This window comes from Puma concolor, chromosome A1 (assembly GCF_028749965.1).
Source record: "Puma concolor isolate L17-30 chromosome A1, mPumCon1.1.hap2, whole genome shotgun sequence".
NCBI classification, from domain to species: domain Eukaryota; kingdom Metazoa; phylum Chordata; class Mammalia; order Carnivora; family Felidae; genus Puma; species Puma concolor.
In genome coordinates this window covers 177,675,734-177,702,492 of record NC_141667.1, presented here as the reverse complement: position 1 = coordinate 177,702,492, position 26,759 = coordinate 177,675,734, and the positions used below count along the sequence as shown (strand labels likewise).

The following is a 26,759-nucleotide window of genomic DNA, read 5'->3' as shown; positions in this document are numbered from 1 at the left end:
GAAAATTGAGTAACTCCCCCAAATGGCAGAAGCCATCACCTTAAATACCATCTTCAGCTAAACATAAAAGATGTTGGGGGTGGGAAGTCAGGTGGGAGGTTACCAAGAAACACACAGTAAAGGTTGTTACACAGATTTAAGTCTGTGCTTTCTTCATTGCTAAAAGTTTTACAGATTGAATCACCTGCCTCTTCTTTTTTTTTTTTTTTTTAATTTTTTTTTCAACGTTTATTTATTTTTGGGACAGAGAGAGACAGAGCATGAACGGGGGAGGGGCAGAGAGAGAGGGAGACACAGAATCGGAAACAGGCTCCAGGCTCCGAGCCATCAGCCCAGAGCCCGACGCGGGCTCGAACTCACGGACCGCGAGATCGTGACCTGGCTGAAGTCGGACGCTTAACCGACTGCGCCACCCAGGCGCCCCACCTGCCTCTTCTTAATACAAAGGAGATTACACTTAGAATTTTCCCTTATACATGTAAATGTCTCTTACAAAAGGGTAGCTTCTACTTGATTTTCAATTTTTCTCTTGTGTTTGCAGTTTCTTAAGAATGAACGGCTTAAGGGGTGCCTGGATGGCTCAGTCAGTTGAGTGTCCAACTCTTGATATCAGCTCAGGTCACGATCCCAGGATTGTGGGATCGAGCCCCAAGTCAGGCTCTGCCAGGAGCATGGAACCTGCTTAACATTCTCTCTCTCTCCCTCCACCCTTCTCCCCCATTCCTGTGCTCTCATTTTCTCTCTCTCTCTAATTAAAAAAAAAAAAAAAAAAAGAATAACCAGCTTAAAATTATCAATATGCCAAAGAGGCGTATTTTGGGGTGGCAAAATTTGCTCCTGTATATGAGAGAAAGGCCAACATAGGACTTAGGCTCAATCTTTGTAATGAAGTCTAAAATTTTCCTATACAATTATATTGTCTCATATGAAGATAGAGATTTATCTTTTGGGTTGATTGCACAAACTTACTTTGTGTTTTTCTTGTGGCATATGTGATCACACAGAACTCATCATGATTAAATGATTAATTATTAAACCTATTACTGATCATTTATTCTCTCCTTTCTAATATACATACTTATTTGTTTTTTTCATGTTATGGTGTTGGCTAGACCTAAATGATAATAAAAGTGCCTGTTAGTTTAAGATAGTTATTTTAATCAGGGTAAGGAAATATCCTTTAACTATTTTTAATTAAATTAGTCATGTGTATTATACTTATTAAGTAAATGTGCAATATAAAGTAAATGAAGAGGTTTATTGTTATGTTGTGTTACATGAATAGGCATTTCTTAGTATTAAACCATGTTTGTATGCCTGAATTTGAATCCCAAATTATTGGCGTGGGTGATTTCTTAGTAGGGTACAGTTCAGTTTGTTGTCATTTTAGTTAGGAATATTTAAAAAAAAAATTTTTAATGTTTATTTATTTTTGAGAGACAGAGACACTGAGTGTAAGTGGGGGAGGTGGAGAGAGAGAGGGAGACACAGAATCTGAAGCAGGCTCCAGGCTCTGAGTTATCAGCACACAGCCCGATGTGGGGCTCGAACTCACGAACCACAAAATCATGACCTGAGCCAAAGTCAAAGGCTTAACCGACTGAGCCACCCAGGCGCCCCTAGTTAGGGATATTTTAACTGTGTTCATGGGAGATACTGTTTAAATATTTCATTCTAACTTTTTCAAGAGTTAGTATCAGAGTTATATTTGCTTTGTATAATTACTGGAATAGAAGCTACTTGTTTTTCTATGGTTTTATATATATTTTATTGCTTCAACTCAGATTTTAATTTTAATTTAACTTTATTTTTAAAATGTATTTATTTTGAGAGAGACAGAGACAGCTCAAGTGAGGGAGGGAAGCAGAGAGAGGGAGACAGAGAATCTCAAGCAGGCTCCACACTGTCAGCAAGGAGCCCAGTGTGGGACTTGAACTCACCAAACAGTGAGATCATAACCTGAGTGGAAACCAAGAGTCAGACACTTAACCAACTGAGCCACCCAGGTGCCTCCAACTCAGATTTTTAAAAAAGATACTAATAAAACTGTTTGGTTATTGAAGCTTTAATAGAAATTTCATTTTCAATAATACTTTTGAGTTTCTTGCAAAGATTTGGTATGTTTACCAGATTTACCATTTTTAAGTTAATACAAGATTCATTTACCCAGTTCATCTAAATGAAACATGTAATCCATTTTCTAGAATCATATTCTCTGTATTTAAAATGATTTCCTCATTTCCTGTATTTATTGTTCCACTTCAAAGTTTTAATTTTTAATTTTTTTTAGTATAATCTTGTATTTTTTTGTATATTTTGTCATATTTTTGTGTATTATGGGATTCTTGTTAAAGAATGAATCATATCTTTATCAGTTCTACTTGTTAAATTTATAATTCATTGCGTTTAATATTTAATTTAATATACCCTAAATTGACTAATATATGTTTTGTTTTACCATTAAAAATTTTTGAGTTAAATACTAAATTATTTAAAATTTTTAAACATAAATGAGAATATTTATAGCTATGCATTTTGAATTAAATGTGGGATTATTTCTATTGTAATTGGCTGGGTTTCTGTTAAAAAAGGACTAATCTCGAGGTGTCTATTTTTAAATATTATAAGAACAGGATTGGTGGTGGTTGTCTTGTTTCAGCTTTCCCTTAATTTTTAGTTTTTTTGAGTTCAATGCAGATAATGTAAATCACATAATTTGCACTTTAAAATTTTTTTTTAACATTTATTTATTTTTGAGAGAGACAGAGCATGAATGGGGGAGGGGCAGAGAGAGGGAGACACAGAATCTGAAGCAGGCTCCAGCCTCTGAGCTGTCAGCACAGAGCCTGATGCTAGGCTCGAATTTACAATCGAATGTACAATCGAATCTTACAATCGTGAGATCATGACCTGAGCTGAAATAGGATGCTTAACCAACTGAGCCACCCAGGTGCCCGACATAATTTTTACTTTTAAAAACATATTGTAACTTTTTTGGTAGTCCTAGATATAATCCATTTTTCATTTTCAAAGGAGACATGAAAGAAAAATATTTTTGTGGTCCACAGATTATAATATGCATGTGTTAAAAATATACATTATAGTGACAAAATTATATTCTTTAAACTTTTTATGTAATCAATCATAACTGAGAGCCATACTAATTCTACCATCATTAAATCTCTTCTAAATATAGTTTTATATTTAATTATGTATTCATTGTTGGGAATATATTTTGCTTTGTAAATGTTTGCTATGTAACTTATTGAATAAAGGTTATTGTTGCTATATATTCATTGACTATTTTGCCTTTTACCATTAAGTTGCTTTCTTATTTTCCATGTAAAATCTTTCCCCTTAAATTCCACTTTGTCTGAAGTCAATGTTGCTACTCAAAAACTTTTGATTTTTATATTCCATAGTAATCTCTATATTAATCTAGGTATTCTAGATTGTTAAACTTCCAGGAATGATTTTTACACTTCCTGGAAATAGAATAGAGTTTTATTCATTTATTTTTATAAATTCAACCTGAGAGTCTGTTTTCAATAGTAAGTGATATAATTTATCTCAGTTTACCATACCTGATTATTTGGATTTACTTCAGTGAACTCATTTATCTTTGTAAACAGCATTCTGTGTTTGTTTCCTCCTGCATGGAATGTGTTTTTTACTTCGTATTTTTTTAATGTTAAAAACTTAACATATGTAAACTTTATTACCATTTCATATTAGTCATTCAGCATTCAACATATTTATAGAATAATAACTATTTATAGGTAGGTTTTTATGTATCTGTGAATAAAACATACAGAAATCTCTCTGTAATAGAAGTTATCACAAAATAGGATAATTCCTTGATTTGTTTTAAAATGTTACATACCAACCAAAAAATAAATCAAGAAAAGAGGATAGAGGGGCGCCTGGGTGGCTCAGTCTGTTGAGCATATGACTTTGGCTCAGGTCTTGATCTCATGGTTTATGAATTCAGGCCCCACATCAGGCTCTCTGCTGACAGCTTGGAGCCTGGAGCATGCTTTGGATTCTCTCTCTGCCTCTCTCCTGCTCATGATCTGTCTCTATCTCAAAAGTAAATAAATGTTAAAAATTTTAAAAAAACAAATGAAAAAGAAAAGAGGATAACTGATGCCTGTAGAGATAGGGTGGTGTTATAGTTACTATTGCTGCTTAAGAAACTATCCCCACAATTTAATAACTTAAAACAACAAACATTTTATTATATTTCATGGATACTATAGGTCAGGAATATTACAGCAGGGTTCACCTGGATGATTCTTCTGCTTTTGTGTGATTAAAGTGACTCAGTACTACTCTACTGTCAAATAAATCAGTCTGGAGGGTCCAAGGGGCTTTTTCCTATGTCTTATAAATCAGTGAGGGTGGCTAGAAGGATGGGGTCAGTTGGGAGGCACTCTTCATTGGAGAGCCTACACATGACTTTGCCACCCTGGAGGTATCAGGGTAGTTGAACTTCTTATATGGTAACTGGGTTCCCATGGATTGAGAATTCTGAGGGAACCAGGGAGAAGTTTTGTGGGTTTTTACTGTCTAGCCTTAGAAGTCACACAAAATTATTTGCCGTAATCTATTGGTTGTAGCAGTCACAAGCATGCTCCGGTTCAAGGTAAGGGGACACAGACCCATCACTTGGTGTCAACGTATTTTGAGGCCATTTTTAAAACTGCCAGACATGGTGATTGTATATCAGGTGCCAGGCATTTAAGGAGAGACTTGAAAGAGATGAGGAGGGATCATGCTCTTCTGAGGAAAGAGCATTCTGGGGAGAAGGTAGCTTGTACCAAGACCCTGAATCGGAAGCATGTGGACTTGGCTGAGAGTACCATCTTTGAAACCAGTGTGGTTGGAGCCTAATGAGGGAAGAGTATCAGTAGCTGATAGAAAAATAAAGGAGATGAGGCAGATTATGGAGAAAGGGTCTCGTAGACCATTGTAAAGACTGTCTTTTCTTATAACTGAGATGGCCTCCATTGAAAGGTTTTAAGCAGAGGAGTAACATGATATGAATTATGTTTAATAATATCTTTCTGGCCTTGTGTTAGGAATAGCTGAAGGGAGTTCATGGCAGAAGCTGGGAGACTGGTTAAGAGTTTTTTGTAATCATCAGATGAGGGAATAGGCATGGACCAGACTACAGTGATCAGGTTGGAAGAGGTTATCTGTGGTGTGAGTCTGGACACTGATTAGAGCCTAAAAGAATTTTTAGTGGTATCTCTTGAGCTCACAGTGTTAGATGAGGGGTATAGAAAGCTTTTCCTTCTCTTTGACCCTAAAATTCTTAATATCTACTATTGGAATGTGAAATATAATTGCATTTATAAAATATTTTATGTTCTCTTCCAGTGTTACTTTAAGAATATTATGGTGGCAAACAATTATAAGATATGTAAAATTAACTTTAAATATATATTTTAAGTTTATTTTATTTATTTTGAGAGAGAGAGGGTGAGCAGGGGAGGAGCAGAGAGAGATGAAGAGAGAGAATCCCAAGCAGGCTACGCACTGACTTTGCAGAGCCTGATTCAGTGCTTGATCCCATGTACCATGAGATCATGACCTGAGCCAACATCAATAGTCAGATGCTTAATGGACTGAGCCACCAAGACACCCTAGATTTATAATTAATTGAGTCAATTGTCTCAGGATTTTGGATTTACAATTTCCTGGCTCTTAAAACTTTAATTTTTATTGTTTTTCCCCAGTATATACCCATATGCCCTTGAGTAATTATTAGAAAGATAAATCAGTAGAATATGTATAGAATATCTCTCAGTCAGCCTGGAGAAAGACAACCTAATAGGTATATTCTTGGTAGTCTTATCCTTTTAAAAGTGCCATGTCTTTGAATATGTTAATGCAGCAAAAGAAAGGTCCAAAGCAAGCCTGACATAATTATTTTTAAAGGACTCTTTGTTGCTGTTGTTTTTGCTGTGGCTAATGTTGTTGTTTTCTGTCTATATATAAGATGGACATTTTAAAAATTTTTATGTATTTTAAAAAATTTTTTTAATGTTTATTTATTTTTGAGAGCCAGAGAGAGGCAGAGAGAGAGAGAGAAAGACAGAATCTGAAGAGGCTCCAGGCTCTGAGCTGTCAGCACAGAGCCCGATGTGGGGCTCGAACTCACAAACTGTGAGATCATGACCTGAGCCAAAGTCAGACGCTTAACTGACTGAGCCACCCAGGTGCCCCTGGACATTTTTTTTTAATTTCTGGAGTTTGGCTAGTTTCTATCTAAATATGGGTCACGCTTCATTGTTTTCCTACCACTGCCTCTACTAACTGATTAGTCATTTTAGTCTTCATGTTTCAGTTATAGTTTTGATTATTGTTTCAGAATGAGTTGGTCTTGTTTCTCAGGTACACAAATTGTTTTTGAGTTGAAACTCCAGTCTCTGGCATTCCCACCTACCATTTCTCTGTCATTGTTTTATCTTTCTCTTTTCCCCCCAGGGCTGTGATTCCATTACCACTTGAACTTTTCACTGTATCAGTTTTCTTGCCCATGTATTTCTTTGTGGTTGGAAATTCTGCTACTGCATGTTAGTTTTCCTATAAACCTCCTAATCTCAGGCATCTCTCATTTTGCCATTTTGTCATTTTAACTTTGTTCTATTTCATAAATGACTTGCCTTTCTACACATTCTTCATAGTTTAAGTACTTCAAAGCAATTTTCTAAATATTCCTTCTGGTTCCACAGTTAAATCTTTTTAAGGGATATTCCTTCTCCCTGAGTCTTTATTATGAGAACATGATGTTCCCTTTCCCTTTTCTAGAGCATGATTTTTAATTGTGTGTGTGTGTGTGTGTGTGTGTGTGTGCGCGCGCGCGTGCGCGCTTTCTGTTTTATTTTCCCCACTCTCTTTATCTAGAAGGTAGTGATGTTTATCCAAAATCAGGGTCTAACATCAAAAAATAATAACCATTTTTCCATTAATTTGTTTACCTTTGAGATGAGCTACTTTTTGCCGTAAACTGGAGAGCAAGTTGATAGACATAACTCCTCCCAATGGCCAGCAAGCATTTATTGGAACAGCTCAACTAGGCTAAGTTGAAACCTGTTTAATCTTTCTGCTTCAAGGTACCAAACATGTTATCGTACTCAGCATGGACATATAGTGGGGACTGGGGTACTCATATAAGAATGAGTACTTATTACAGGTTATACGTGTTACTGCTTTCTGATGAGGAATTCTAAAGGAGGGCTGTATTTATTTGGATATTAATTTTTTATTTCAGTTTTTTATATAAATCCTAGTTAGTTAACATTCAGTGCAATATTGGTTTCAGGAGTAGAATTCAGTGACTCATCACTTATATTCAACAGCCAGAACTCATTATAACAAGTGCCCATCACCCATCCAGCCCATTCCCTATCCACCTCCCTCCATCAACTCTCAGTTTGTTCTCTATCATTAAGAGTCTCTTAGGTTTTCTTCCCTCTCTTTTTTTTTCCCCTTCTCCTATGTTCATCTGTTTAGTTTCTTAAATTCCACATATGAGTGAAATCATATGCTATTTGTCTTTCTCTTACTGGCTTATTTCACTTAGCATAATACACTCAAGTTCCATCCATGTTGTTGCAAATGGCACAATTTCATTCTTTTTGATGGCTGAGTAATATTCCATTATATATATTATATATATTTACATATATCACAGTTTATATGTATATACACATTATATATATGTATATATACCATCTGTGTAAATATATCATATATCCATACATATACACATATATAACATATTTATATATTCCATTATATAGTATATGTATACACCACACTATATATATACGTGTGTGTGTGTATATATATCTGTGTATATGTATATATACATATATATACACATACACACACACAAATTATATATACACCATCTCTTTTTATCCATTCATCAGTTGATGTACATTTGTCTCTCTCCTAATTTACATATTGTTGATAATGCTGCTACAACAGTCAGGGTGCATGTACCCCTTTGAATCTGTATTTTTGTATCCTTTGGGTAAATACCTAGTAGTACAATTGCTAGATCATAGGGTCGTTCTGTTTTTAAACTTGTGAGGAACTTTCATAATGTTCTCTAGGATAGCTGCACCAGTTTGCATTCCCATCAACAGTGTAAGAGGGTTCCTCTTTCTCCATACACTAGTCAACACCTGTTGTTTCTTGTGTTAATGTTAGCCATTCTGACAGATGTGGGATGGTATCTCATCATGGTTTTGATTTGTATTTCCCTGATGATGATTGATATTGAGCATTTTTCATGTGTCTATTAGCCATCTGGATGTCTTCTTTGGAAAACTGTTTATCCATGTGTTTTGCCCATTTCTTAGCTGGATTATTTGGTTTTGGGGTGTTGGGTTTGATAAGTTCTTTATAGATTTTGGATACTAACCCTTTATCAGAATGGGCATTAATTTTAAATAGCCTGTTGGTATAGTGCAGGCCACTTGTTTATCAGTAGTTCCCTGTTTTGCTTTATAATCTCTCTCCATTTTTCCCTAAACTTCATTCAAATTCCATTGTACTAATAAATAGCAATTTGTAACATGTGGAAGAGAAGGGAAAAGAAAAAGAGGCTGATTTCATGTTAGGGTAGTGGGGGAAGCAGCAGAGGGAGAGAAGGATTCTGGGAAACTTATGTGATTAAGCTCTCATCACTCAGGTAATGATTTGCTTCTAGCACCTGTGTCATACTGCCTCCCCCCCAACAAGGCTTTCTTGAGGGAACAAGGCCCAGCAGGCCCCTAATGCATCATGTTCTTTTATTATAGCTACTGTCTCCTAAGGAGGCTTCACATTATGAATTATGTGGGAGTGGCTAGTCTCTGGCCCCTCAAGAAACAGGACTGGGACAATAGAGGAACATTCTCTGGGATGCTGCAAGAGTGACTCAGAGAATAGGCTATGGAGAGCCAACTACCATCTTATATGGTTTTTATAAGGAGGAAATTCTTCTGTCTTATGAAATAAAATATGGATAGGATGACTTAATTGTTCTTATAATCCATATATTGAGTATCAGTTTTAACGTTTGGTGTTGTTCATGTTGTTTGTTCTGTTTTCCTAATTTCTTTCTTTTTCTTTACTAATGGGGTCTTGGGTCAGACACCATTATAGACTATCAGAAGCTATTTAAAGCTTGATCAAATCAGCATTAAAATGAACTTCATATTCCTAGAATTTGTTACCAAATTCAGGAATGTTTAGAAATGACTCATCACTTTTATAAGGAACAATTCTGGGAAAGATAAACTACTGCCTGAAAATGATTTTTTAGTTTACTTTTGTATCTGTCCTACATTCACTCTGATACAGATATGAGCTCTCATATTACAAACATGTTGCCAAGCCCTGGAACTAGAGGATGATTAGGACAGACATGCTAGTTGACCTTAAGAATTTACAGTCTAGAAGGGAGTTACAGACATTAAACACATCCTTGTGAATTAATTACTTAATTACAGTGATGATACATGCATCCCAGAAAACAAGGTATTAGCAAGCAATAGCTGAAGTGAGAGCAAATAACACAGGAGATACCCAAGTTGGTGGTTGTATTAGTTTCCTGTGGCTGCTGTAACAGATTACCACTGAGAAACTTAAAACCACAAAAACGTATTCTCTAATAGTTCAGAAGTCTGAAATTCATATCACTGGGCCAAAATCAAATTATTGGCCAGACCAAACTCCCTCTAATGGCTCTAGGGAGAATCCATCCCTTGCCTCTTCCAACTTCTGGAGTTTCTAGGCTTGTGGCTGCATCACTGTGACCCCTGACTTGTGATCCCACTGTCATCTTCTCTCCCTTCCTTTAGAAAGAAATCTCCCTCTGTCTGCCATTTAAGGAGATATAGGTGACTGCATTTGGGGCTCACCCAGATAATTTAGGGTAATCTCAAAATCCTTAAATGAATCATTACTGCAAAAATCTTTTTGATGTTTAGTGCAGCTGACTGAGGAAAGGGTCTAAAGGTACAGAACTTTCCAGGCAGGGAGGATGGAGTGTGTAAACCCTGAGAGATGTGGCAGAAATCATTTAAGTGACTGAGAAAAGATAAGAAGAAGGGAAGTAAAGAGAGTGAGGGAGAGATTGGCCACATTTTCCCAAAGGTGTGGAATCTCTAAGTCATCTGGGCCACAAATACCCCTTCTATTTGGACTCTGGAGGCTATCAGAAATGTCCTGTATTCTGTGTATGCATATTTTTCATATAGTGAGTCAGCCAAATGTGTTTCTGGGGTATATACAGTTGTTGGGGATCTAAAAGTCCCTGGGCATGTATAGTTCTGTCTGTGGAACTAAGTCCAGCTGTTTTCTGCACAGCACAACTGAGTTTGCCAAAAAATAGCTGGAGGAGAAATTTTCTCATATATGCAAGTGGACACATTAAATTCTGTTATGCAAGTGGACTGTTTTCTCAGGACTGTGTGATAACAGAAAGTTGGCTATGGTCTAGTTAAGATGAAGTATGGACAAAAAGCTTAGTTATTTCCCCACCTTCACCTCCTCCTTGCTCTTCATAATAACTATGATTTGAAACCTATCGATTTGTATTTTGAGATTCAACAGACCACAAAATAGAATAGCTGGACAGAACTTCAAGTTGGCATCAGAGACAAGATTGAAACTGGAGATTAAAACTGACGTGTTAAGCTCCAATTCTAATTGCTTTCTAAATACTAATTATTGCTGGGTTATTTTTGTTAAGAATGGCTATTTACAAATCTTCAAAACTTGAAATCTCTTCCATGGGCCCAGAACTCCAAGTTCTTGCTATTGAAAATACAAATAAAATATATATAAACATTTTTATCCATTTAGTTCTTGTGATTATGCCTGGCTTTTATTAATTCCTAACTAATTTGTGTGATTATGCCTAAGATAAGAGCAGACGAGAAGTGTTCATAATAAGAGCTACAAAATGCAGACTTTTTGACCTCCTTGACAGGCTCCCATCCCTATCCAAAAATATATGAACCGTCCAATACATTCAAGACCATCAAAACATCAAGACCATCGAATTCATAGAACATTGATGATGGGCCTGTTTTAAACTTTGGAAATTGAATCTACCAAATAATTTCCTCTACAAAGCAACAAGCTACATGTTTTGAAAAGTGATGGAAGAGAAAAGAAAATGATCCCATTAAATGTAGGATGTATAAATCTATTAGAAAACATTTAACTGTCAGTTAAAATGTGTCGTGCCATTACACCCACTCTTCCCCTCTCATTGGTGTTTATTTATTGGTAAATTGCTTGTCGTGTTCCTATTTGCCGTGTAGTACAGTAGAGACCATGCATTCAGCTCCTCAGGCCAGACCTCTGCTTTCTGATCTATCTCAAGTCCCTTTGACCTTGAGAGTCTTTGTTTATGGTGCTTCAATACATTATCCAGAGAATATATTCCTTGTGAGTGGTGAAATGAAATATCAATTAAAAACAAAAGTAAATTCAGGGAAATATTAACCATCTGCTCTTCTAAGTTCTCCAAGGCTACATTTTTCACCAAGTCAGATAACCAAGTCCCAGGAGAAATGCTTGTTCAGAACTAAAATCTAATATCACACAGACAGCTCTTAACAAAGATTCATATAAAAAAGGATCATGTGTACTTATATCTTTGGAACCTTTGAAATTGCTATTGAAGATCATTTTGGTTGTATTGTTCATTGTCTGTTACTTAAGGACTCAAGTGCTGTGCTTGAGAGTTTAGGGATACCAAAAGCAAAACAAAACAAAACAAAACAAAACAAAACAAAAGTGACTGTTGACATTTGCAAATACCACTTTCATTAACTAATAAGAGCTATTTGAATTCTGGGTTTCCTTTTAGCCTTTACCATCAAGAGGCTTAGGGCTAAGTTTTAGGCTGAAGTGTAGTGTCTCTTTACTAGGTCTTCTTTTATAATTGTCATCTGCCTCTCTTCATTATTCTGTCATTGTGCCCTTGTTTTATAGTGTCTATGCCTTTTATTTTAAGCTGTCTCAAAGGCTTTTCTAGAAATATACAGTACATAGGTGCAAAATGATGAAATAAACATACCTCTTCATTTGTTTTAAAACATGGTTCAGTTGGACTAGATGACCTCTAAGGTCCTCTCCAGCTTTAAATTTATGTGACTGTCACTAAAGACAGACAACAGATCTATTAGGCTATAGGCCAAGAGCTGAATGCCAAGTACTATATTCCTGGAATAGGTGTATTTCTTTTTGAAAGCAGAGTGCTGTCTTCAGCAACCTGCTAAGTACCCACATAGTCTTATGGTGATAAAACAGGAGAACTGATTGCTAAATAAAAACAAAAACCAAGCAGACAAAAGATCTCGGTTAAAATCTTTTCACTCTTAAGCATCAACAAAAAAATAAATAGAAAGGAGATGAGCTTAATTATTTCTTTTGAGGCATTTATATAGATTTAAGCAATGAAGTTTAGCTTACTGAGTACAGCTAATTCAATGAAATTAGTCACATTTGAATATTGTCACAGCCTTGCTACCACATTAGCATTAAGTATGATTAAAATTTATTCTGTGTGCTTATATGGGTCCCCAAAGAATCAACCGTCAACACCTTCATGATAAACTAGCCCTTCATAGCTTTCAGGGAAAGTTTACATTCAGGGCAGGTGGTTGGGCTGCTGCTTAAGAGGAGAACAAATCATATTTTAAGATTCTATTTCCTGTTTGTATGAATTTGGAACACAGGAAATTATCAATAGCATTGTTTACTTTTGCTAGTAAGATGAAAATTATTTAGATTACAGGAAATGCTAGATACTAGGTACTGAAAATTTCCAAAGGTGATTATTTTCCTTAAGGATAACTGAATTGTAATGAAAAAAACCCAAGCTATAATTTGAGAGCTGTATTTGAGAAATATAAATATTATTTTGTAGTAAATAAAATTTCCCTAGAATAAAATAGATTATGACTTCAAGGATAGAGGTTTATATGTAAAGTCTATTGATTAATTAAAGTTCAAGGGGAAATTTGTTTTCATGCAGGTAGCTTCCAGTTTCTTTAGAATACTCTGTGTAGTGGGGTGAATATGGTGGCCCTAGGAACCTAGTGGTGGTACTAGTAACCTAGTATAGTCTCAAATTCAGAGGTTCTTTCTCTCTGATTTTATTATGGTATCTATTAGTAAGAAGTACCTAAGTGTTTCATTTGGATGATATGTTGGTAGTCTTAGATTATTGTATCTTGAGCCTAATTTTAAAGTATTTATGATGCAGTTGATAGTTTTATATCTGAAATTTAATTAATGTTGGTGTCAATTACATTTAAAAAATACCAAAACAGGCTGTATAAGATTCTGGGAACTTTTAGGATTTAGTGATGTCTAATACAAGTTTGGTTAAATGAAATTTATACCCTAAACAATTTCACGTCATTTTTTTGGCTCTAATAGTATTTAATTTATTAGTACTCAGACAATAACATTTTACTTTCATATATTGATAGCAAACAGTGAAGGGAGACAGAAAATCAGTACAAAATGATGATTATCAGCTATCATAAATCCATGAAAGATAGCTTGTCTCTTACTAAGAAGAATTTAATTTTGAAATGTGTGCCTGGGAAACAGAAGTTAGTATAACATTTCATAATTCATATAACAGTATGTGCAGTTGATGGTAGTTGGAAGTGATCATTTTAAATTTGACAGTTACCTTGAAGAAAATGAGGATAATTAATTAAACAAACCAAAGGTTTATTATTACTTGCTTTGAATTTTTAATTCAAAAATTTTAAACCATAAAAACAGAGCTTTTGCTATAATTAAGATATTGATCTTTTCTTGGTAAGATTAGGGAGGGGTTAGGAGAAAAGAAATCATGTAAGGAATGTACTATTTTTTTTTTTTTTACATGGGGGGAAGTTTACTTTTAATACAATTTTTATCAGGTAATCAACGTTTGTCAAAGTGATAGCCTTCAGAACACCACTGGTTTTGCATGTATAGTCACTAGTTTCTCATGTGCAAATATTTTGCAGGTTCACACAGCTGCTTATCTTATAAAATATCTTGAAACCTGTGATTACCTGGCTAAACTGACAAGCACAAATACATGCCTTGCCGACTGAAGTTAGGCGGAAGATTGATTGATATCCATTCTTTAATGAGTTCTTGCTTTCTTGCTTTTTCTAAACATGTTCATATTTTATTTATGGCAGGGATCTGATAAACATTCTTCGTTGGTACCATACAAAGCATGACGTTGCCTTATTAAAATAATGTTAACGATTGTTATCCATAAGGTATCAGAAATACAATATCTGCATCAGGAAATTAATTACCTATAAGTAATGATAACACAATAAGGTCTCTAAGATATATATTTATTTTGACTTCATTATTTAGGTTCAGAAACATAGATCTCAAATTTAGACATTATCTATAATTATAAAGCCAAATAAATGGTAGAGATTAACTTATAGTTTGTGGCTCAGCAATTGAAATGAGATAGTGCAATCACAAAAGGTTTAATCATTTTGAATTGATTCTACAGATGTCTCTATTTTCTAAATCCCCTGTAAGCTTCTTACCTACCATGAAAGGTTAGCCCCATAAACCTGGCACATAAAATCAATCATATGACTTCTTTTCGTTCTGAGATTTCAAAGATTAAGACCTTCACTGTAGAGGAAAAGTGCTATACAGAAGCTGCCTGTACATAAAGCAGCAGTCAGCAGTGGTATTCAGTGTCACCCAAATATTTGATGAAAATTTACACACAAAAATACCAGTGCTACTTACTTTCACATTTGCTGCCAGAACCAGGAAGGGAGGCCCAGAAATTATTTGAAAGGACAATTTGTTGTCAAAAAAGAGGTTCATTGATGAATACATGTAATGTCCTTCCCAGACTTTTTTACCCAGGATGGCAACATATTTACCAGAGCCAAAAACACACAGTGTTTTGCCTCCTAGATTTTAGGAGACTCAAAACTCTGGAAATTGAAGGAATTTTAATATACAATCACCTAACCAGATCATACAAAAAAAGTAGCAAACAAGCAAACAAACAAAACACCTATTACTACTGTTATTGCTAAACCACCACCACCAACATGGTCCCCATTCTCGGTCTTAAAACTCTAACAAAGATGGTGACATGTTAAAAAGAGAAAGTCCCTGATCAAGTGTTTTTCTCATTTCGTATAAATTTTGAAGTTCTTATGTCTTGACCCAGTGAAGTTATCAAAGACTTCTCAGACCACTTGAAGTGATTTGTAATGCATTCCAGGGTCAGATTCCAAATATTTGTCCCCCAAAAATTATGTGAGCACACATCAAAATACCATACTTTTTTTTTTATTTATATATGAAATTTATTGTCAAACTGGTTTCCATACAACACCCAGTGCTCATCCCAAAAGGTGCCCTCCTCAATACCCATCACCCACCCTCCCCTCCCTCCCACCCCCCATCAACCCTCAGTTTGTTCTCAGTTTTTAAGAGTCTCTTATGCTTTGGCTCTCTCCCACTCTAACCTCTTTTTTTTTTTTTTTCCTTCCCCTCCCCCATGGGTTTCTGTTAAGTTTCTCAGGATCCACATAAGAGTGAAAACATATGGTATCTGTCTTTCTCTGTGTGGCTTATTTCACTTAGCATCACACTCTCCAGTTCCATCCACATTGCTACAAAGGGCCATATTTCGTTCTTTCTCATTGCCACGTAGTACTCCATTGTGTATATAAACCACAATTTCTTTATCCGTTCATCAGTTGATGGACATTTAGGCTCTTTCCATAATTTGGCTATTGTTGAGAGTGCTGCTATGAACATTGGGGTACAAGTGCCCCTATGCATCAGTACTCCTGTGTCCCTTGGATAAATTCCTAGCAGTGCTATTGCTGGGTCATAGGGTAGGTCTATTTTTAATTTTCTGAGGAACCTCCACACTGTTTTCCAGAGCGGCTGCACCAATTTGCATTCCCACCAACAGTGCAAGAGGGTTCCCGTTTCTCCACATCCTCTCCAGCATCTATAGTCTCCTGATTTGTTCATTTTGGCCACTCTGACTGGCGTGAGGTTTTGATTTGTATTTCCCTGATAAGGAGCGACGCTGAACATCTTTTCATGTGCCTGTTGGCCATCCGGATGTCTTCTTTAGAGAAGTGTCTATTCATGTTTTCTGCCCATTTCTTCACTGGGTTATTTGCTTTGCGGGTGTGGAGTTTGGTGAGCTCTTTATAGATTTTGGATACTAGCCCTTTGTCCGATATGTCATTTGCAAATATCTTTTCCCATTCCGTTGGTTGCCTTTTCGTTTGGTTGGTTGTTTCCTTTGCTGTGCAGAAGCTTTTTATCTTCATAAGGTCCCAGTAATTCACTTTTGCTTTTAATTCCCTTGCCTTTGGGGATGTGTCGAGTAAGAGATTGCTACGGCTGAGGTCAGAGAGGTCTTTTCCTGCTTTCTCCTCTAAGGTTTTGATGGTTTCCTGTCTCACATTCAGGTCCTTTATCCATTTTGAGTTTATTTTTGTGAATGGTGTGAGAAAGTGGTCTAGTTTCAACCTTCTGCATGTTGCTGTCCAGTTCTCCCAGCACCATTTGTTAAAGAGACTGTCTTTTTTCCATTGGATGTTCTTTCCTGCTTTGTCAAAGATGAGTTGGCCATACGTTTGTGGGTCTAGTTCTGGGGTTTCTATTCTATTCCATTGGTCTATGTGTCTGTTTTTGTGCCAATACCATGCAGTCTTGATGATGACAGCTTTGTAGTAGAGGCTAAAGTCTGGGATTGTGATGCCTCCTGCTTTGGTCTTCTTCTTCAAAATTCCTTTGGCTATTCGGGGCCTTTTGTGGTTCCATAGGAATTTTAGGATTGCTTGTTCTAGTTTCGAGAAGAATGCTGCTGCAATTTTGATTGGGATTGCATTGAATGTGTAGATAGCTTTGGGTAGTATTGACATTTTGACAATATTTATTCTTCCAATCCATGAGCAGGGAATGTCTTTCCATTTCTTTAAATCTTCTTCAATTACCTTCACGAGCTTTCTATAGTTTTCAGCATACAGATCCTTTACATCTTTGGTTAGATTTATTCCTAGGTATTTTATGCTTCTTGGTGCAATTGTGAATGGGATCAGTTTCTTTATTTGTCTTTCTGTTGCTTCATTGTTAGTGTATAAGAATGCAACTGATTTCTGTACATTGATTTTGTATCCTGCAACTTTGCTGAATTCATGTATCAGTTCTAGCAGACTTTTGGTGGAGTCTGTCGGATTTTCCATGTATAATATCATGTCATCTGCAAAAAGCGAAAGCTTGACTTCATCTTTGCCAATTTTGACGCCTTTGATTTCCTTTTGTTGTCTGATTGCTGATGCTAGAACTTCCAGCACTATGTTAAACAAGAGCGGTGAGAGTGGGCATCCCTGTCGTGTTCCTGATCTCAGGGAAAAAGCTCTCAGTTTTTCCCCGTTGAGGATGATGTTAGCTGTGGGCTTTTCATAAATGGCTTTTATGATCTTTAAGGATGTTCCTTCTATCCTGACTTTCTCAAGGGTTTTTATTAAGAAAGGGTGCTGGATTTTGTCAAAGGCCTTTTCTGCATCGATTGACAGGATCATATGGTTTTTCTCTTTTTTTTTGTTAATGTGATGTATCACGTTGATTGATTTGGGAATGTTGAACCAGCCCTGCATCCCAGGAATGAATCCCACTTGATCATGGTGAATAATTCTTTTTATATGCCGTTGAATTCGATTTGCTAGTATCTTATTGAGAATTTTTGCATCCATATTCATCAGGGATATTGGCCTGTAGTTCGCTTTTTTTACTGGGTCTCTGTCTGGTTTAGGAATCAAAGTAATACTGGCTTCATAGAATGAGTCTGGAAGTTTCCCTTCCCTTTCTATTTCTTGGAATAGCTTGAGAAGGATAGGTATTATCTCTGCTTTAAACGTCTGGTAGAACTCCCCTGGGAAGCCATCTGGTCCTGGACTCTTATTTGTTGGGAGATTTTTGATAACCGATTCAATTTCTTTGCTGGTGATGGGTCTGTTGAAGCTTTCTATTTCCTCCTGATTGAGTTTTGGAAGAGTGTGGGTGTTCAGGAATTTGTCCATTTCTTCCAGGTTGTCCAATTTGTTGGCATATAATTTTTCATAGTATTCCCTGATAATTGTTTGTATCTCTGAGGGATTGGTTGTAATAATTCCATTTTCATTCATGATTTTATCTATTTGGGTCGTCTCCCTTTTCTTTTTGAGAAGCCTGGCTAGAGGTTTGTCAATTTTGTTTATTTTTTCAAAAAACCAACTCTTGGTTTCGTTGATCTGCTCTACAGTTTTTTTAGATTCTATATTGTTTATTTCTGCTCTGATCTTTATTATTTCTCTTCTTCTGCTGGGTTTAGGCTGCGTTTGCTGTTCTTCTTCTATTTCCTTTAGGTGTGCTGTTAGATTTTGTATTTGGGATTTTTCTTGTTTCTTGAGATAGGCCTGGATTGCAATGTATTTTCCTCTCAGGACTGCCTTCGCTGTGTCCCAAAGCGTTTGGATTGTTGTCTTTTCATTTTCGTTTGTTTCCATATATTTTTTAATTTCTTCTCTAATTGCCTGGTTGACCCACTCATTCATTAGTAGGGTGTTCTTTAACCTCCATGCTTTTGGAGGTTTTCCAGACTTTTTTCTGTGGTTGATTTCAAGCTTCATAGCATTGTGGTCTGAAAGTATGCATGGTATGATTTCAATTCTTGTAAACTTATGAAGGGCTGTTTTGTGACCCAGTATATGATCTATCTTGGAGAATGTTCCATGTGCACTCGAGAAGAAAGTATATTCTGTTGCTTTGGGATGCAGAGTTCTAAATATATCTGTCAAGTCCATCTGATCCAATGTCTCATTCAGGGCCCTTGTTTCTTTATTGACCGTGTGTCTAGATGATCTATCCATTTCTGTAAGTGGGGTGTTAAAGTCCCCTGCAATTACCACATTCTTATCAATAAGGTTGCTTATGTTTATGAGTAATTGTTTTATATATTTGGGCGCTCCGGTATTCGGCGCATAGACATTTATAATTGTTAGCTCTTCCTGATGGATAGACCCTGTCACTATTATATAATGTCCTTCTTCATCTCTTGTTACAGCCTTTAATTTAAAGTCTAGTTTGTCTGATATAAGTATGGCTACTCCAGCTTTCTTTTGGCTTCCAGTAGCATGATAAATAGTTCTCCATCCCTTCACTCTCAATCTAAAGGTGTCCTCAGGTCTAAAATGAGTCTCTTGTAGACAACAAATAGATGAGTCTTGTTTTTTTTATCCATTCTGATACCCTATGTCTTTTGGTTGGTGCATTTAGTCCATTTACATTCAGTGTTATAGAAAGATACGGGTTTAGACTCATTGTGATGTCTGTATGTTTTATGCTTGTAGTGATGTCTCTGGTACTTTGTCTCACAGGGTCCCCCTTAGGATCTCTTGTAGGGCTGGTTTAGTGGTGACAAATTCCTTCAGTTTTTGTTTGGGAAGACCTTTATCTCTCCTTCTATTCTAAATGACAGACTTGCTGGATAAAGGATTCTCGGCTGCATATTTTTTCTGTCTAGCACACTGAAAATCTCGTGCCAATTCTTTCTGGCCTGCCAAGTTTCAAAAGAGAGATCAGTCAGGAGTCTTATAGGTCTCCCTTTATATGTGAGGGCACGTTTACCCCTTGCTGCTTTCAGAATTTTCTCTTTATCCTTGTATTTTGCCAGTTTCACTATGATATGTCGTGCAGAAGATCGATTCAAGTTACGTCTGAAGGGAGTTCTCTGTGCCTCTTGGATTTCAATGCCTTTTTCCTTCCCCAGTTCAGGGAAGTTCTCAGCTATGATTTCTTCAAGTACCCCTTCAGCACCTTTCCCTCTCTCTTCCTCCTCTGGGATACCAATGATGCGTATATTATTTCTTTTTAGTGTATCACTTAGTTCTCTAATTTTCCCCTCATGCTCCTGGATTTTTTTATCTCTCTTTTTCTCAGCTTCCTCTTTTTCCATAACTTTATCTTCTAGTTCACCTATTCTCTCCTCTGCCTCTTCAATCCGAGCCGTGGTGGTTTCCATTTTGTTATGCATTTCGTTTAAAGCGTTTTTCAGCTCCTCGTGACTGTTCCTTAGTCCCTTGATCTCTGTAGCAAGAGATTCTCTGCTGTCAGCTATACTGTTTTCAAGCCCAGCGATTAATTTTATGACTATTATTCTAAATTCACTTTCTGTTATATTATTTACATCCTTTTTGATCAGCTCATTAGCTGTTGTTATTTCCTGGAGATTCTTCTGAGGGGAATTCTTCCGCTTGGTCATTTTGGATAGTCCCTGGCGTGGTGAGGACCTGCAGGGCACTTCCCCTGTGCTGTGGTGTATAACTGGAGTTGGTGGGCGGAGCCGCAGTCAGACCTGATGTCTGCCCCCAGCCCACCGCTGGGGCCACAGTCAGACTGGTGTGTGCCTTCTCTTCCCCTCTCCTAGGGGCGGGATTCACTGTGGGGTGGGGTAGCCTGTCTGGGCTACTTGCACACTGCCAGGCTTGTGATGCTGGGGATCTGGCGTCTTAGCTGGGGTGGGTAGGGAAGGTGCACGGGGGCAGGAGGGGCAGGCTTAGCTTGCTTCTCCTTAGGTGATCCACTTCAGGAGGGGCCCCGTGGCAGCAGGAGGGAGTCAGATCCGCTGCGGAGGTTTGGCTCTGCAGAAGGGCAGAGTTGGGTGTTTGCAGGGAGCGAGCAAGTTCCCTGGCAGGAACTGGTTCTCTTTGGGATTTTGGCTGGGGGATGGGCGGGGGAGATGGCGCTGGCGAGCACCTTTGTTCCCCACCAAACTGAGCTCTGTCGTCAGGGGGCTCAGCAGCTCTCCTTCCCTTTGTCCTCCAGCCTTCCCGCTTTCTGAGCAGAGCTGTTAACTTATGACCTCCCAGACGCTAAGTCGCGCTTGCTGTCGGAACACAGTCCGTCAGGCCCCTCCGCTTTTTGCAAGCCAGACTCGGGGGCTCTGCTTGGCCGGCGAGCTGCCCCTCCGCCCCGGCTCCCTCCCGCCAGTCCGTGGAGCGCGCACCGCCTCGCCGCCCTTCCTACCCTCTTCCGAGGGCCTCTCGTCTGCGTTTGGCTCCGGCGACTCCGTTCTGCTAATCCTCTGGCGGTTTTCTGGGTTATTTAGGCAGGTGTAGGTGGAATCTAAGTGATCAGCAGGACGCGCGGTGAGCCCAGCGTCCTCCTACGCCGCCATCTTCCCCCAAAATACCATACTTTTGATGTGCATCTGAAACAAATTCTGTGTTCTAAATAAAGTAAAATTAATACCAACTAGTAGGGCATGACATGAATTTCAAATAAGAAATGTTGGTAGAGTCTGGAGAAATGATTTCCTAATGACATACCCTGTGTAGATTTAATAACACTTCTTTTTAATATTTCATATGTTGAACACATAGAGAATTGGAATCTTGTTAATCATCATTTTAAAACATCTTTATAGAATGTAAATAACGTCAGTGCTTGCCTTTTTTCCATTTTAATGAAAAGCAAGTTTTACTTGGGGAGTGAGTATCCCTATTAAGTTGCTGTCATCCATTACCAGACCTGCTTAGAAGAAATCAGTACAGATGGTGGGTCTGCTACTTCTCTAACAAAAAATTGGCCTTTTTGGTGGGTGTGTGTTTTATTCCCTTTTTCTAGTTGAAATGCAAGCAATTTTTCAAGTTGAGAAACCTCTATAGGGATCCTTGAAATGTTTTATCCATTACTTGTACATTAGAAGGAAAATGTGGTTAATGATTTATTAAAATTTCATAATAAAAAACTCAAACTCTTTGTTAGAAAAATATTTATTTATTTAGAAACCATATTTTTGCATACAAAGGCAAGGCTGCAGGGAGTAAGTTTTTATATCATCTAGGCTCCTAAATTACTAATTTAGTGATGACACCACCATTTAGACCATGTTAAAAATACCTGCGTGGATCTTTTATTTATACATGGTTCAGAGACAATTTGTCTATTGTATACATATTAAGGAAAAAAGAGCAAGGAGGTTTTTAATGTGTTTTCTTTAGGTTGAAAATACACACATATAGTAAAATATTCAAACCTTAACTCTACAATTCAGCGTTTTTTGTTTTTGTTTTTTTTATTTATACAAAATGAGCATTGTTATGTAACCAGGTCCCAAATCAAGAAACATATTACTAGAACTCCAGGGAGCCCCTTCAACCTTCTAGACCGTATCTTCTAGAGTAGCAGTTATGGTGATTTAGAACATTATTGACTCATTTTTAAACTTTTATAGATGGGGTAATAGAATATGTTCCATATCTTGCTTTTTTCATGCCACATTTAGCTTATATAAGATTTTGAGTATAGTTGTGATTCATTCATTCTCATTGCTGTATCATATATCATTATATAAATATATGACCATTTATTTTCCCATGTTAATGTTTATGAACATTGAGATTGTGTCCAGTTTGGGGCTATTTTGAGTAGTACTTCCCTGAGTGTTTTTATACCTGTCTTTTGGTAAACATTGTTGAGTATATCCTCTGGGCCACGGGATATGTTAGCTTTAAAATACATGTCAAGTAGTGGTTTACATTGGTTTATACTCTCACCCACCAGAAGAGGCTCCAGTTCCTCCTGGTATCATCTATCTTTTTCATTTAAACCATTCTGGTATGTATGAACAGCTATTGCATTGTGGTTCTCCTTAACCTTACAAAAACAGAAAAGAAGAACTTATTTTTAAAACTTATATTTCACTTGAAGTATCTTAAATGGCCTGCTGCAGACTTTTTCCTTATTTAAACAATAAATAAGAATAGTGATCCTGAACTATTCTATAAGACACTAGTTTGGAATGAGATTCTTGATCAATTGTATTTGTGATAACATTTATCTGTGTTATCAACAGTGACAGTTAAGAATAAAAAATGAGATATTCTTCAGATTTAAGTAACATGACATTCCTACATCTTTTTTTTAATGTTATTTTTGAGAGAGAGACAGAGCATAAGTGGGAGAGAGGCAGAGAGAGAGGGAGACACAGATTATAAAGCAGGCTCCAGGCTCCAAGCCATCAGTCCAGAGCCTGATGCACGGCTCGAACCCACGAACCATAAACCAAGTAACAGTTTACAGTTGATCATTGAAGAATGTGGAGGTTATGAGCATAATCAAAAATCAACATATGACTTTTGACTTTCCCCAAACTACAAATAGCCTACTGTCGACCAGAAGCCTTACCAATAACATAAGCAGTCAGTTAACACATATTTTGTATATTATATGTATTACATACTAACTATACTTATAGTAAAGTAAGCTAGAGAAAAGAAAATAAAAATGTTATTAAGAAAATAATTAGGAAGCAAAAATATATTTATAATATTGTATTTATTGAAAAACAAAATTTATGTATTAGTGGACTGAGGGAAGTCCAAACGTGTGTTGTTCAAGAATTTACTGTATTTAAAATTAAGATACAAGACTAACTTTCCATTACTCACTTTGTCTGTGTTTCTAGAGAAATAGGAAAATATTTTTTTTAATTAAAAAAATTTTTTTTTTATTTTTGAGAGAGAGAGAGAGAGAGACAGATAGAGCATGAGCAGAGGAAGGGGAGAGAGAGAGAGAGGAGACAGAGATCCTGAAGCAGGCTCCAGGCTCCAAGCTGTTAACACAGAGCCCGATGCAGGGCTCGAACTCACAAACTGTGAGATCATGACCTGAGCCGAAGTCAGATGCTTAACTGACTGAGCCAGCCAGGTGCCCCAAACAGGAAAATCTTAGAGCACACTTGAAGTCTATTAGTTTCTTTTCACCCCACCAGCTGGTAATATACAACTGTTCTTTGGGATCTTTGAGGAAAATAGTACATTCTTTCCTAATTATAAATAGTAAAACTTTTGAAAATGCTGTAGTTACAGAAAAAAAGAAGAAATGATTAAAACAAACAAACAAACAAACACTTTGCACCAAGCTAATTGTATCCCAATTTATCTTAGTTGATTTCAGGAGTTTTCATTAATAATTTTTGAGTGATTGTATTTTGGACCTCATGTTCCCTGGATTCATACCCTTGCTGCACACTTAACAAAATGTTGCCTTTGGGAAAGTTACTTAACCTATTCAGATCCTAGATCCTCAATCTATAGAGTAGGAATACTTACAGTATAAAAATTATATGATGTATTAATCTGGGTTCTCTAGGAAGCAGATGCCAAAAAGGGATAAAACACAAGAGGATTTATTAAAGGAAATATCTATCGGAGTAAATGGGGTGGACACTGAGTAAAGCTGGAAAAGCTGTTAGTCATGAAGCACGTATGACCCAGAGTGAAGGGGATGGTAAAAAGGTTGAGTGAAAGCATTCTACCATGTAGTGCAGCCTAAGAAAGGTTAGCAAGGGTTTCAGGGAATCCTGAGACAAACTTGGTCACCAGAGGAGCCCTGTGTCTTCTAGTGATGGCCCTGCTTATTAGCTCTGCTGCACTCAGTCACTGGTTGGGGGCAGATGCAGAAATAGATTTCAGAGCAAAGCCCATGTACTTTTAGGCAATTAAACTTCCAGTAGTTTGAGGTCTATAGGCACATTCTCATGACCACGACAAATGATTATCATGTGAATAAAGTGACAAACTACAAAGGAAGTATTTAAAACAATGCCTGAATGATAAACATGCATTTGTCTATTTATGTGTTCATATTACTCATTATTGTTAGTAGTACATTAATAAAGGAGCCACATGTGCAATCTGCTTGAAATATTTTGAAGAAAAATATAATAGTGCTATAGAGGAGTTAAGAAAAGCTTAATATTTAGATTTTACTCGATTCCTCCTAAGTAAAAAATATTATTACACATTAATAGATTTGTGGGCTTGGTTTCCTTCTACCACTGGTTATTGGCACATATTGACAGTGTCTAATGTATACTGGAATGCATAACTCTGTACCTTCTATTTCTGCCTGAAGAAGTGGGTTCAAGGTTGTTTTAAAATAAAAAAGATTTATTAATATCATTATTTTTGTCATGTCCAATTGATATTATCAATATGAAAAAGTTCCATCATTTTTGTTTACATTTTTTTTTTAATTTTTTTTTTCAACGTTTATTTATTTTTGGGACAGAGAGAGACAGAGCATGAACGGGCGAGGGGCAGAGAGAGAGGGAGACACAGAATCGGAAACAGGCTCCAGGCTCCGAGCCATCAGCCCAGAGCCCGACGCGGGGCTCGAACTCACGGACCGCGAGATCGTGACCTGGCTGAAGTCGGACGCTTAACCGACTGCGCCACCCAGGCGCCCCTTTGTTTACATTTTTTTTTAAAGTCTATTTATTTATTTTGAGAGAGAGAGCAAGGGTGAGCATGTGTACAGCAGGGTAGGGGCAGACAGGAAGAGAGACAGAATCCCAAGCAGGCTCTGCACCATCAATGCACACCATCTCCTGAGCAGAGATCAAGAGTCGGACACTCAACTGACTGTACCACCCAGGTGCCCCCCACAGTTCCATCATTTAATTGGAAGGATCTAGTTAAGAATTGTTTGATCCACTTTTATGAACTGGTCATTGTGTATGCAAAATTTGGGATGAAGCTGGATATTCCTTGAAAATTCTTGGGGCGCCTGGGTGGCGCAGTCGGTTAAGCATCCGACTTCAGCTCAGATCACGATCTCGCGGTCCGTGAGTTCGAGCCCCGCGTCGGGCTCTGGGCTGATGGCTCAGAGCCTGGAGCCTGTTTCCGATTCTGTGTCTCCCTCTCTCTCTGCCCCTCCCCCGTTCATGCTCTGTCTCTCTCTGTCTCAAAAATAAATAAACGTTAAAAAAAAATAAAATAAAAAAAGAAAATTCGGGGCGCCTGCGTGGCGCAGTCGGTTAAGCGTCCGACTTCAGCCAGGTCACGATCTCGCGGTCCTTGAGTTTGAGCCCCGCGTCGGGCTCTGGGCTGATGGCTCAGAGCCTGGAGCCTGTTTCCGATTCTGTGTCTCCCTCTCTCTCTGCCACTCCCCCGTTCATGCTCTGTCTCTCTCTGTCCCAAAAATAAATAAACGTTGAAAAAAAAAAAATTAAAAAAAAAAAAAAAAGAAAATTCTTTTGTGTCGCCATATTGTCAACAGTGGACTCTCTTTTCATCTTTTCAAAGAGATTCCATTGCTGTAGAAAAATACAGATGGTTCATATGGATAGTTGTGATAGTCTGCTCAAATAGAGGGAAGAAAAATTATATTAAACATATGAAAATGTTTGTTGAAAAGTCTCTGAGACCACTTTATTATGACTTTTATTTAAACAAATTGCTCAGAGGAAAGTCTTAAGTGGAGAGAGTATGGAATGTTCAGGGTGTGACCTCCTATCTCTTACTTTTCCCCATTTGTGCTCTTTGCAAATAGAAACCTAGTTATTCTTCACTGTGTGTGTCATTCATATGCCTTTGCCATTTCTCCTGCTGGGATGTCATCCTTTGCTCTGGAGTTTGCGTTAACTATGTCATCTAGGACCTATTCTTTCCGTAATACTTCAAGGGCTAACACAACCTCTAACTTCTTTAGTGTTTCCCCAAGTGTCTTAGTCAAGATGGACTTTTCTGAATGCTCAGTGTTTACTACCTGTGTTATTCCTACCTCTCACTTGACATACACAGTTCCTTCTAGCTATCCCCATAGCATGCTAAACCTCTCCTTCATTCCTAGGATCGTGACTGATGAATCTAAACATGTGTATGCTT

General features: G+C 37.3%; 1 protein-coding gene across 1 annotated transcript in view; it reads left to right on the top strand.

Moving 5' to 3' along the window:
• GPC5 (glypican 5) overlaps positions 1-26,759 on the top strand; it is a 1,436,730-nt gene that overhangs the window by 454,831 nt on the left and 955,140 nt on the right. The gene's annotated exons all lie outside the window — the stretch shown is intronic.